The sequence below is a fragment of the Oreochromis aureus genome, linkage group 3 (genome assembly GCF_013358895.1).
Source record: "Oreochromis aureus strain Israel breed Guangdong linkage group 3, ZZ_aureus, whole genome shotgun sequence".
Classification (NCBI taxonomy): Eukaryota; Metazoa; Chordata; class Actinopteri; order Cichliformes; family Cichlidae; genus Oreochromis; species Oreochromis aureus.
Window position 1 is genome coordinate 33865671 of NC_052944.1, and position 13086 is coordinate 33878756.

General features: G+C 41.9%; 1 protein-coding gene across 13 annotated transcripts in view; it reads left to right on the forward strand.

Moving 5' to 3' along the window:
- LOC116333683 (polymeric immunoglobulin receptor-like) overlaps positions 1-13086 on the forward strand; it is a 180766-nt gene that overhangs the window by 143388 nt on the left and 24292 nt on the right. For 3 of the 13 annotated variants that reach the window (XR_005612478.1, XR_005612474.1, XR_005612477.1), the window contains 2 exons: positions 456-551; positions 10495-10764. The exons of 8 other annotated variants lie outside the window; for them this stretch is intronic. The gene's annotated coding sequence lies outside the window, so the exon portion shown is untranslated. Of the gene's footprint in view, positions 1-455; positions 552-10494; positions 10832-13086 lie in introns of those variants that run through there. 2 more of the 13 variants (XR_005612475.1, XR_005612476.1) reach the window with 2 other exon arrangements.

Genomic DNA, 13086 nt, shown 5'->3' on the forward strand with positions numbered 1-13086 from the left:
GGTTTCTAAAGGCCACAATTAAACCTGATGGATGTTTGCATGGTTCAAGATATAAAAGGGTTTTTTCACACTAAAGGGTAAAAATTTATCGTACTATAATCACGAGAGCTCCTTGACAAACAAGATGCCAAATATGGTTTCCACTGCTGTGGTGCTGCATTACATTAGTTATGAGCACTAGGATTTATCTCCTTCTTGGCTAGTGAGATAAACTGTACATAATATCCATACAAATCTGTTAGTGCTAGCATAAAAGGCAAGAAAGTGTTACAGTTTTCATGCTAAAATAAACAGAACCTCAATATTTATCAGTTTAACAAACTATTTAACTTGGCTGAATTTTGAGATGAATGTATTTGCCTCGTCTACAGTCTGTATCGTAGAGGAAAAAGAATAATTCAACTTCCTGTAGTCATGCCAACCAATGCCTTTTCATTTATTTTGCGCCTGATTAGGTCCAGATTAAGAAGAGTGAGGCCGATTTTCAACAGATGATCCAGGAGCGACTGAAGAAAGTGGAGGAGATCAAAAACTGTTTGAAGCTCAGCACGGTGAGCCATGAAGCAAATATTTCTTTTATGTGGTTTGTTGGATTCTCTCTTACTGATTTCCTGTTTTAGTCAAAGTCAACAAATGTGTTTAGAAAGTCTGACATGAGTTTGGTAAAAGCTTAGAGAGACTTTTACACAAACATCAGTTCTTTAGGAGGCTAGGCGTATAAATAGTTCAGTTAGTTTCATGAAATTAGACCAAGAGTAGAATTAATCTTGACTTGTAGAGAATGTCAAACCCCAAATATCCACTAATAGATCCATCAGAGTGTGAATGTTAGATGAAGCACTCAGGCATAGATAAAACCACTGTGTCAATGCATGTGTGACTGGGAGAATGAGATTTATAGTAGGAAGCGCTTTGAGTGTTCAAACTGAGAAATAATTGACTAGTAAAGGAGTCAGGGACACGGATTTCACCAAAAGAAGAGGCTTGATGGATCAGAATAAAATAAAGGTACTAGAAAAGATTTGAGCTATCAGCACTATATTTTCAGTTTTTAGTGAAGTTTTATTTGGCTTAGTTGACTTACTTCCTTTACAATTACCAGAAAAAAATCACAGCTTGGTGTTAAAGTACTTCCTGGTACTCTGAAAGGCCTAAAGTGAAACTCCACACGTATCCCCCTAATCACCAACGCAGCTGTCAGGAATGATGACAGAATGATAAATCATCTTATAAACGTTTTCTCACGTGGCTGTTACGCCCATGTTTTTAGCATTGCTAACTGTTCCTGTTGTGCTGCTCACAAATATGCAAGCCTTATTTACGTGTAACACACTTAAATATAAAGTCTGGAATTCTCTGGATTCAACACACTAACAAACTATTTCTTTGTTGATTTTTAAAGCAGATTAATCTGACATAACAAACAATATACCATCTCCATTCTGGATTTAAGGAGTTCAACCTGCCTGTTTTGTTAAGAAAGCTATTATGATAACTTCAAATATCCCAGTCTCAACTAGTTTGGGTCAAGTTAATGGTTGATATGACTCCAAACACTGAGGCGTCCTCCCTAACTGATGTGAAAAGCACCTGATAAAATACAGAACAGATTATTTGAGTTAAATTAAAAAAGTCTTCGTAAAAGTGATGCCTGTGAAACCAATTCAAACCTGCTTCCTGTCAACATTATGCCAGTGTGATTGCGTAAAAGGAAGCAACGATTCAATATTAATAACTATAAATGATTTAAAAAAGAAAGGAAACCCAGAATGGACAAAAAAATGCAAATAGATAAAAAGGGATTTTACATGATTAAAACAACTGACATGGAAAAAGAGACACGACAAAGTACTTTCATTATTATTATACATCTTTATTTATGTTCATCAAAGAAAAAACACAAGAAAAACAAAAGCAAACACTCTTCCATCACTTTGGAAGCGAGTATTTGTCCCAAAATAAATAATGTTGGACTCTGTGGATAAAAGTCAGTAGACAGAATTTAGAAAACATAATAAGTGTCTCAGTCCCATCAGAGAAAGAGCTAAAATATTGTATTTACTTCTTTCTAATCAAAATCATAAATTAGATCACTGGACTCAAATGTTACTCAACCTCTTCTGAAAGTTCACGACTGCATTTAAAAAAAAAAAAAAAAAAAAAAGATAGCATATAGTCAAAGTCAAAGTCAAATTTCTTTATATAGCACATTTACAACAACAACCGTTGACCAAGGTGCTGTACAATTAAGATAATTAAAAGAAATAAAAACATAGGGAGATATGATAAGAGTTAAGAAAAAGAATCATAAAATTAGAAGATTTGAGTGAGAAATAAGATAAATAAAAGTAATACAAACTCATTCTGATTTAAAAGCCAAGGAATAAAAGTGGGTTTTCAAACATATGATACAGCAAATGAACAACAATCAACTACGTATTCTTACTAGGTGACGTCAACATTTTTTAATGAGTGAATGATTCACAGCTCATTGTTGATGACCAGGGGCGATTCTAGGATCAGAGCTTTGGGGGTGCTGAGCACCCAGAGCTGCCCAGCCAGGCAAGATAAACTTTACACGTCACGATGAGACTTCTTCCCTGTCTCTGTCAGTCCCTGCATCCTTAAATGTCTCCAGTTGTCCTGAGTTCCCTCTGACTGTCTCCTTGGTGCATTTAAACCCCTGTTCCTCCCTGTCCTCATCATCTGTTGTCTTCATCTCCGCTATCAGTCATCATAATTTTACCCTCTCTGTGCAAGTCTGCAAATTTCTTTATTAAATCATAAGATTCTTAAATTCAACAAGTCTCTCTGTGCCTGGGTCCTCGTCACAAAACATGACATCACCGTTTTGTACATTTTAACACAATTTAATCCCCACATTTGTGAAAGAAAAGCAAAACACTTTTTTTTGAGAAGTCTGTAACAAAACCATCAAATCTGATAAAGGTTATTTAAATGATGCTCATAGTGAGTAAGAAGTAAACTGAGTGCATGTTTTGGACAGAGATTCACTTTTAATGTGTATGTATAATATAATACAGATACATAAAAAACACTCCCAAAACAGAATAAATTATTACAAAATATTAATAAAAAACTATAAAAATGGAGGCAACTTTGCCTGTGGTAGAATGTATACAATGTATGAAAAAATCTTTACTGCAGATACTAATTTAACTAATTTAATAATACTAATTTTGTGTTGTAAGATTTATGAGTTTCATGCTTTCATAGTGGTACTTGGGAGAGCTTGACATTTTTCTCAGGTGGTACACACTGTAAAAAGTTTGAGAAACACTGATAAGTGTTTCTCTGCCGCATAAGTCTGTATGCGGCAGTCATACAGACAACTGGACGGTCCAAAAGTTGGCCTACCTATTACTGGCTGAGGTTTCAGTAGAGTTGTCTGAACCACATAAAAATATATCATTAATTTTAATCTCCCAATCAATGATAATGTTATGTTGGAATGTTGTTAAAGAGGTTCAAAAATGTTTCAACCCAGTTTGTTTTGCAGATTCTGTATAGCAGCTTTAATATAGGGAGAACACAACTTCCTGATTGTGTGAGTAAAATCAGGTTTTTTCTCTTCGTCAGTTTAACAGTTTCTGTTTTGCCTGTCACTATTCCCTGTCTGTTTTCTTACCTGCTTCTTCCTGACCTTGTACTTTCTCCTCACGTTCCCCTCTTTCCTCTCTCCTCTTTGGACTGACAATCATACACAAATAGATTGGATTCAATTAGATGAAAAATTACATTAATATGAAAAAAAATTATTAAGATCACTAACGAAAAGTCCTCTCTCAGTGTACTTTCAACCAAAAGGCAAATAACCAAACAACATAAACATCTAATAAAAGATATAAAATATTGAAACACTGATCCAACATTATCCTTTATTGATGGATCATTTGTTCTTACACTTTTACCTGAATGTGGCTCCTTTTTTTGAAAAAACTTCCTTATATCCATTATGAACCTGGCTGTCTCTCTGTACACAAACACACACACACACACACACACACACACACACACACAACAAGAGTTATAAGGTTAATGGGCATTCAGTCAGTTAGCTAGTTAGTATCCATTTCAAACAGGAAAGTGGTAACAACAGTAGCTACGGACAATTTTAAGTTTTAGATTTTAAATAGGCTGTATACATTTCAGTGGGAGCAACAGGATGGTCAAATGTCGCTGAATTTACTACAGAGTAGGACGGATTGTAGGGTAGCAAACATCATTGGAAAACACGTTTTCAACACTGCAGGTTACCTGGGTGTAAGGTTTTTCAGCTAAAAAGAAACATGACTCCTATCTAACTACATAAAGAGTAACTGAAGGTTAAATGCTGCTAATATGTCCTGTTTTAATCCAGGCACTCCACCCCCGCTCCGCTGCGTCTCAGCTACCATCGCTCTGGCAGCAACGACCCTAGAGCCAGAGTGGGGGCGAGCTGGAACAAACTATTTTAGGAGGGGGGAGGGGTTATCTATACTTTTGTTGTTAAAATGTTCCGTCTCAACCAAGTACTGTATGCTTTTTATATTTTTAGTAGTGTGTCACACAAACAGCAAATATTGTCAAAAAAACAGTAAGAAATCTTTGGGGGTGCTTTGATTCATTTTGGGGGGTGCTGAAGCACCCCCCAAAATGGGCTAAAATCGCCCCTGTTGATGACTTAACAAAAATAAAAACACATTCCTCTGAAGATGGTCAGGTACAAGTACTGAAAGTGAACAAGCATGAATGAAGAAACAGCCAAGAAACAAAAAAAACAAAAACAACAACATTTATTTTTCACTTCCTGTTTTACACTTTCAAGTAAAAGATCCATGCAGGATCAGTCCCCTTCCTCCTGACATGTAAGTAGAACTGAAGTCTCTGTCACAGGTTGAGACGGTGGTTCCCAAACTTTTTTTGCTAGCCCCCCCTTTGTTTTACAAGAAAAATGTTTGCGCCCCCCCATCACCTAAACACCCCCGCACAAACACATCCTCCAACCACACACACCCATATTTTGTTTACAAACTCCATTGCAGTTTATTTCACACCTCAAACATTTAGTAAACAATTAAGCAAATACAAGTAAACTGCAATAAATTACAGGTAGTAATAAAATAAATGACTAACTCTTTTACGATACGTCTGTGGTCGGCAACCCTGGGCACGCGTTTCACAGCTGGCATGCAAAGGGTTAACTGATGGCACGACCATAGCTGGAGAAGTTCAGTAACATTTGAGTCCAGCCCACCATCGATGGTGATTTTTCGTTGTTATGGGTCATGACTTTTTTTTTTCTTTTAGTAACGGTATAAACAATGAAAGATGGTGGATTGGCCAGAGGCTGGCAGATGTGTAAAAATAAGTCAGTTGTTTGGTGGTGGCTATGGCGGAGTTTCCACAGAGGCCAGCAGGTGGATGAGGGAAGGGGAGGCAGGAGGAGGAGAGACCCAAGGCAGCCGCTGGTGTTCCAGATTAACTGGCGTCGCAGATTAATTGGCGTTGGTTGAACAGATGTGTGATAGACTTGCTTTTCAGGAGCTGCTACTGACAAAACAGCAAATAAACACCAAATGTGTCATCTGTGACATTTGTGAGTTTACCTCAAACACACTCTGTCAGTCCTGTTGCTGTTGAACAACCAAATGTTTAAAAATGTCGCGAGTTTACCTGGTGATATTCTCATGCAGGAGGCGATCGCGAAAACAGCTTTCTGCGGAAGGTGGTACCACACTGTGTGTGTGGACTTCCCCTGTACAGAAGGCGACTATAAATGTTGTGCATGCTAAATAAACAGAAACAAATGATCCCTGTTGTCTTTGCTTAATGATTGGTTGTAGTCTTGACAATTAACGTTGCTGGCATTGCATCTTTCAATATGTTTGTGGGTGGATTTGAATGCACCAGGGTAAGTGCAGCCACTCAGCCTCTACTCAATGTGGTCATAGAAACAGGTGCAGATGTGTCACAAGTTAATCTAGTAGTAGGCAGGCTATGGCACTTGGCCACAGGTGGCAGTAGTGGACTGACCTCCATTGGAGTCTGCTCCAGCTGCTATGTGATAGTCAGTAGATCTGCTACAAATTGCAGATCATATGCAAATTTTGGAAATTACATTATGAATATTCCTAACATAGCTTTAAAACCAAGAAATTCTAACTCTCCCCTACACTCAAAAACAGATGACACACCAACTGACACACCTGAGTCACTCACTTTCTTAAATCTACTCACTCTCACTGGCTCTGTTTATTACTAATCACTGTGTAACTGCTGTAAATTCATAGTAACTGCAATGTCCCCACAAATGTTTATTATATTAACCCCACTTATACAGACTGTATATGACTACCAACTCTCTCCAGCCATGAATTACCTATATTGGCTGAAAATGTTCATTTCCAGAGAAAAGACACAGGCAGTGGTGATGTGTCGGTCGCAAACGAAACGGCTCTTAGAGCCGACTCTTTGAAGTGAACGACGTGAGCCGTGGGGTTTCTTTTCTTTCTCTCACCCTCTCTCTAGCACTTTTTTTCCGCTTCACTTCGCACGCGAGCCTTGTGCTTTGTGCTGGGAAGAGGGGGGCGGGGCGGTAGTTATACTCCCAGTAGCACAGGAACAGAGCGGGAGGGAAAGAGGGAGAAAGAGAGCCAGGGACAACAACATCACATTAGAAAGGTATAGTAATCATCCACAACTATTTTCAGTTGCAGATGATAAAGGATTCAGAAAGTTTATTCATGCAGGCCCATATGACAAGAATTTGGATCTTCTTTTTGCTTCATATTTTAATTTATTTTTAATTGTGTTGTGGTTTGCAGTGCTTTGTGTTGTTTCACTTTAAATTTGTTTAAAAGGAAAAAGCTGAAAATTTAAATAGTTAAAAGTTGAAATGTAAATAGTTGGTTTTTATATTATATGATTTATTTATTACATTTTATGTGGAGTGAATAAATAAAAGTATATTTACAGTGGCCCCTAGAGACAAAGCACGTACAAACTCCAAAACACGTAAAAACTCCGAAGCACATACAAAAGACAACAGAGGATGTGTCACGGTTCTGGGTTGGTTCGACCCAGCATTTTGAGTTTATTATGTTTTGGTTTATTTTCAAATGATCGTTTTGTTACTCTTGTGCTTTGTTGATTATTATTATTATCATTGGAATTCTATGTGTCTGTTCATGTTTTAGGAATTGTCCGTTGGTTGTGCCAGTATAGTATAGTTCAAGTCTGTGTCATTTGTTGTCTGTCTCCGTGTCGAGTCTGCGTCTTTGTGTAGTGATTTCGTGTTTCCTGTTTTATTGTGAAGGTCTACATCTCATGTGAATGTGTTCAGTTTTACCTCTTGTCTCGTCTCGTTAATTACTCCCAGCTGTCCACCACCTATGTGTAATCTCCCTGGGCGTTTCTCTGTGTGTATTTTAGTCGTGTCTTCTGTCATTGTAGTTGCTGGTCCGTCTGTGTATCCACCCTGCTTCATCTGTGTTTCCCTGCTGTCAACCGTCATCTGTTTCCGCTCGCTCTCATTCATGTTCAGGTTCCTGTTCTGTAGTCAGTTTGTTCCCAGTATAGTTTAGTCTTTGCTCCGTTCGCCATTTGTCCATTTTATTTTGTGTTTAATAAACCACCCTCACACCTTTACAAGTGTCTGCGTTTGGATCCTCCTTTATTTCCTACATGGCTCATCTCACTCGCCGTGACAGTACGGACCAGCCAGATATGGATCCAGCGGCATTCACCCCACCCACGGAGCTTCGAGAGCTCATAACGGACTCAGTTTCAAAATTAATCAACCTGTGGCTAGAGCATGAGGGGGAAGCATTTCTCTACATTCTGGAAGCCAGGCTACAACAGCTTATTTCCAGTTATCCCTGGCTACTGGACTCACTGCACCCGCTGGTACAAAACTTCCTTCTCCACGAACTCCACCTTCACCCCCCCGATGCTACCGCTCGCTTCCACGGAGGACGTGCCGTCCGAACCGCCAGAGGAGGAATTACCCGGCCCGTCGGAGCAGTCTCCGAAAAGAAAGCGATGTTCGTGCCGTCGGCGTAGCACCCCACAGCCGGATGTCGGGACATGTAAGCCACCAGCTGTGGTGAGTGAGAGCGACACTGTTTCTGCTTTGCCAGAGACAAGGACAATTTATTCTGGGGCCATTTTCTGTGTTTCCACTGAAGATGACAGTGGAAACACAGAAAATGTTCAAAGACTGTTTTTCCTGAGCCCACGCTCGGTGTTAATGACTGTTTCCACTCTGTTGTTTCCAAGCCTGGTATTATGAATTTAGCGAATGGAAATGTTTGGGACCCTTTTTCACCTGCACTGATTCATTCAGGGGAAGCTGTAAACCTCACCGAAACAGTCTTTCCTGATCATGTTCTCCCATCCACACTTTGACCACAGTCTAATGTTGGGTCTGCAATACAGTTTGCAGTTCAGTCAGCAGCCCAGCAGCCCAGCTGCCCGCAGTTCAGTCAGCCACTCCACCACCTGTTACAACTCCATTACCGTCATCTTTGCTACCTGTAGCTCAGTTGCCACTAGTTCAGCAGCCTGACCACTCTTTCATTCAGTCACCACCCTCACCGTCTCATTACAAGCAGGGAACACACTACATAAAGACTTTAGCTGGTTCTCAGAAGCTGGTCATCTCCGAGAAAGTAACTCCCTCCAGGGCCTCGCCAGAGGTTTGGTGCCAGTCGCCAGCCAACTCTGGACCCCTGGAGGTTAAGCCACCAGCTCCAGCAACTACACCCGAGAACTTTTCTGAGCAGTCTCAGCCGTCATCCCCTGCTGAGAGCTCCAGTGAGTTCGCCCTTCTGCCTCTGTCCTCTGCTGGAGGATCAGAAGGACCCATTCAGCCGTCTATCTCAGTTGGAGGGCCGGCGGAGCCCGTCCAGCCTCAAGCCACGTCAGCTGGGGGTTCGGGAGAACCCAGCCAGCCTCAAGTTTTGTCGGCTGGAGGGCCCAAGCCGCCCGTCCAGCCTCAAGCCAAGTTAGCTGGAAGTTCCGAGGAGCCCGTCCAGCCTCATGTCACGTCTGCTGGAGGGCCCGAGGAGCTCGTCCAGCCTCAAGCCAAGTTAGCTGGTGGGTCCGAGGAGCCCGTCCAGCCTCATGTCACGTCTGCTGGGGGTCCTGGAGGACCCAGCCAGCACATCCTCATGTCAGCTGACGGTCCGGGGAAGTCTGTTTAGCCATCACCTGCTGAATCATCCCCTGCGACTTCTACACTGCCGCCTGCAGCATCCACATCGCCGCCTGCAGCATCCACATCGCCGCCTGCAGCATCCACATCGCCGCCTGAAGCCGCCACGCTGCCGTCAGGTTCCGCAGCAGTGTCTTCGTCCACGCCTGCAGCGTCAGCCTCTGTGTCTTCGTCCGCGCCTCGTCTGGTCCTGCGGTTGCCACACCGTCATGGGACCCAGCTCGTCCTGTTCCGCCTCGCCTCTGCCGGCCGCTTTCTAGGCCTCTAGTTGGGCGTTATGGCCGTCGAGGCCGGCCGCCGGAGAAAGTTCGTCGCCACCGCTGGCTTCGCGGCCGGCCTCCGGACCTGCTCGGTGGCCACCACTGCCTTCCAAGTGGCCGGCCTCGTGATTGGTTTTTCCTGCACCGCCGCCGTTGCTGTGTGCACGGTCGGCTCCCTGAACTGTTTTGGCTCTTGTGCTGTCGACCTCCGGGTCGACCCCCTGAACTGTTCGTGGACTCCTATTGAGCTCTGGTTTGGTTTTGTTTTTTGATCTGTTTTCCTGTGTTTTTGGACTGTTTGGTCTCTTGTGCTCCTTGCTTATATATTTTTTTACATTAGTAATTCCTGTGCAGAATTTTATATTATTGTTAATAATGAATTAATTAAAGCAACAAAACAACCTGAAGAGTCGGTTGGGAGCCGAAAGATCCGGCGCTTTTTAGTGAGCCGAGCCGAAAGAGCTGGTTCTCTAAAAAGAGCCGGAAATCCCATGACTAACAGGCAGGCTATGCTTACAGGATGTGATGTTACATGTTATTATGTGATGTTATTGAAATCATCAGGAACAACGGGAGTGGTGATTTCTATAACTTTGTGTATATAATTTGGCATTTCTTAATGATGTAGGACAAAAATAAATACATAATACCATTTCATTTATTTTAAAGGTTTATTTGCAAGACACAGAAACAGGCAAAATATAAAGTTCCAAAATGTATTGTGCTTGGAACGAATTTAAACGTGGCGATAGAGCCAGGTGCAAATGTGTGTTACAAGTTAATCTGGCTGTAGGCTATGGCACTCGGTCACAGGTGGAGCTAGTTGACTCGACTCCATTTGAGTGAACACAAAGTAAACTGCGCGCTTTAGTTGAGCGGCAAAAACACTGAAATCGGAGTAATAAAGCGTACGAGGGGAACGATTACGACGACAAGATTCTCCCAATCGTTTGCTCTTGCTGTCCTGTGAACAACATCGGCGTGGTGTTAACTGTTTTCTGTTTTCGTGGTAACCAGGTAAACTGAAAGCCTAGAAGGCAGCGGGTCCAGATGGCATCAGCTCAAGGGTCGTCAGGTCCTGCACAGACCAACTGTGTGGGGTGATGGAGCTCATCTTCAACCTGAGCCTGAGGCTGGGGAGAGTCCCACAGACATCCACAGGCACAAATATCCTCCACTACAACCACTGAACATCCAAGGTATGGACATTGAGGCTGTGGACAGCTACAGGTACCTTGGTGTTCATCTGAACAATAAACTGGACTGGACTCATAATTCAGATGCTCTCTACAGGAAAGGGCTGTACCTGCTGCGGAGACTCAGGTCTTTTGGAGTGAAGGACCCACTCCTGAAGACCTTCTATGACTCTGTGGTGGCCTCAGCCTCATCTTTTACAGTGTGGTCTGCTGGGACGGCAGCATCTTTGCTGGGGACAGGAAGAGACTGAACAGGCTGATCAGAAGGGCCAGCTCTGTTCTAGGATGCCTTCTGGACCCAGTGAAGGTGGTGAGTGACAGGAGAATGGTGGCTAAGCTGTCATCCCTGTTGGACAACATCTCCCACCCCATGCAGGAGACTGTGACAGCACTGAGCAGCTCCTTCAGTGGCTGCGGCACCCACGGTGTGGGACGAAGAGACTCCGCAGGTCTTTCCTTCTATCTGCTGTCAACTGATCAAACACACATCTACACATGTGCAATAACACTAAGTGCAATACTCTTTTCTGGCATCGCTGTATTATACTCAGTTGTATATAGCATTTGTATTCTATTTTATTCTATTGTGTACAGTATCTTATTCTTATCCTATTCCACTGTTTTTCTAATTTTTGCTATGTAACTTTGCACTGTCCACTTTCTGCTGTAACAAAACAAATTTCCCACGTGTGGGACTAATGAAGGTTATCTTATCTTAAAAAAGGGGGCAAATATTTTGATAGTGTTTTTTGCACGCCGCACAATAGATATGTTTTCTGTGATCCATTTTGTAATTCTAACTTTAGAATTTGTCTAAACTCTGTGTTGGGATAAAAAGTTAAAAGAACACAGCAGACTCTCAGGGATTCAGTTCACATTTATTTCAGCTTAAATACATCACAATAATCCAAATTTTTACAATAATGGCAAGAAATTATATATACTCGATGTCTTACATGCACAACATATACTGATGTTAATATACTATTGTGGTACTATGATCTACGTGCTACCAACTAAAAACAGACATGCACCTCTGAACTCATAAGACCATGCAACTATGTGACGTGTCCCTGATCTTAAACCAAAGATCCAAACAAAGTTGGATTCATAAAGTTCTTTTAAATCAGGTCTTGAGCTATAATATAAGTTATACCATATTAATAAATTACCAAAGAATGAGTAGTGTAAAAATGTAGGCAGGATTCATGCAGTGCTATCCACCGCAGTGATCGTGTATAGGTGCATCTTATAGTTCCTAAACCATCACTAATGTGTCATTGTCAGATAACTGTGGACTTATCAGTGGAAGTTTTATCCCCATTTACATACATTTGTCCTACCTTAGTAGACATAAGTGGATGGTTCAGATGAACCCTTGCTTGGGTCTTTAGCTCTTTTTAAAAACCTCTTTATAAATATTATCAGGAAGATTAAGAGACAATAGCAAACCTTGTGGTTAACTTATAGCTTTTGACTGGAATAAATAAATAAATATGTCCAAGCACCTTGCAGGAGCTAAGCTTGGGCTTGCAGTCTGTACCAGGATTATATTCAGGGTGTTCGCTTTACACTTGGGATAAGAATATTTTCTCCTGTTCTTGGTCTTTCATTCTGCTCCCAGTGCCTTTTGTTTGCATTTACAGATTACAACTTATCCAGACAACTAATGTGGATGCTCTCGAGGTTTTAACAAGGATCCTCCAAGTCTCTCGCTCAACGTGCCGAAGTGTCTACAGTGATCCCAGCCTCGATCGGGCAGATAACCAGCTGGGCCGTGTTCTTCCCGGTGTCATGTATGCAGGGGTTAAAGTACGGATACAGCGGCTCGGTGAAAGTGAGCCCGCTGTAAGTATAAATGTGAGTCTTTGCCTCTGTGTTGTAGAAGGACACCGAGCCTTCGTCATAGTCCAGGAATATACCGACTTTCTGAGGAATTTCTTTAAGGTGAAGAGTGACGGCGGGCCCAGCGCAGGCGCACAGGCTACCACCGCTACGTCAGCATATCGCCCAGTAACCGTTATCAGGGCGAACTGTGATGGCGCCCTTCCTCTTGATGGACTCCCGGGCCACCCCAAGATCCCAGTCTCTTTTATCCCCAACCTGAAACACAAAGAAGGACAAAAATTATGCTAAACTGCAGAGTAGGGCTTAATTTCTTTAGGTTGCTTCTTCAATGATAATAAATTTTTACTGACAGTAAACACAACAGATATAAAATCAGAAGTGAACATCATGTAGCCACCAGGGGGCGCGAAGAGTTTATTTTCCTGCTTATTTAGATCATATACATTATACAGTCCTAGTCACAGGTGTTGTGTGTGTGTGTGTGTGTGTTCATGTGTAATTTTCTTTGGTGTATTTTAATCCAAATCTTACTCTAAATAAAGCTGTTGTGTTCCACTTTGGATGA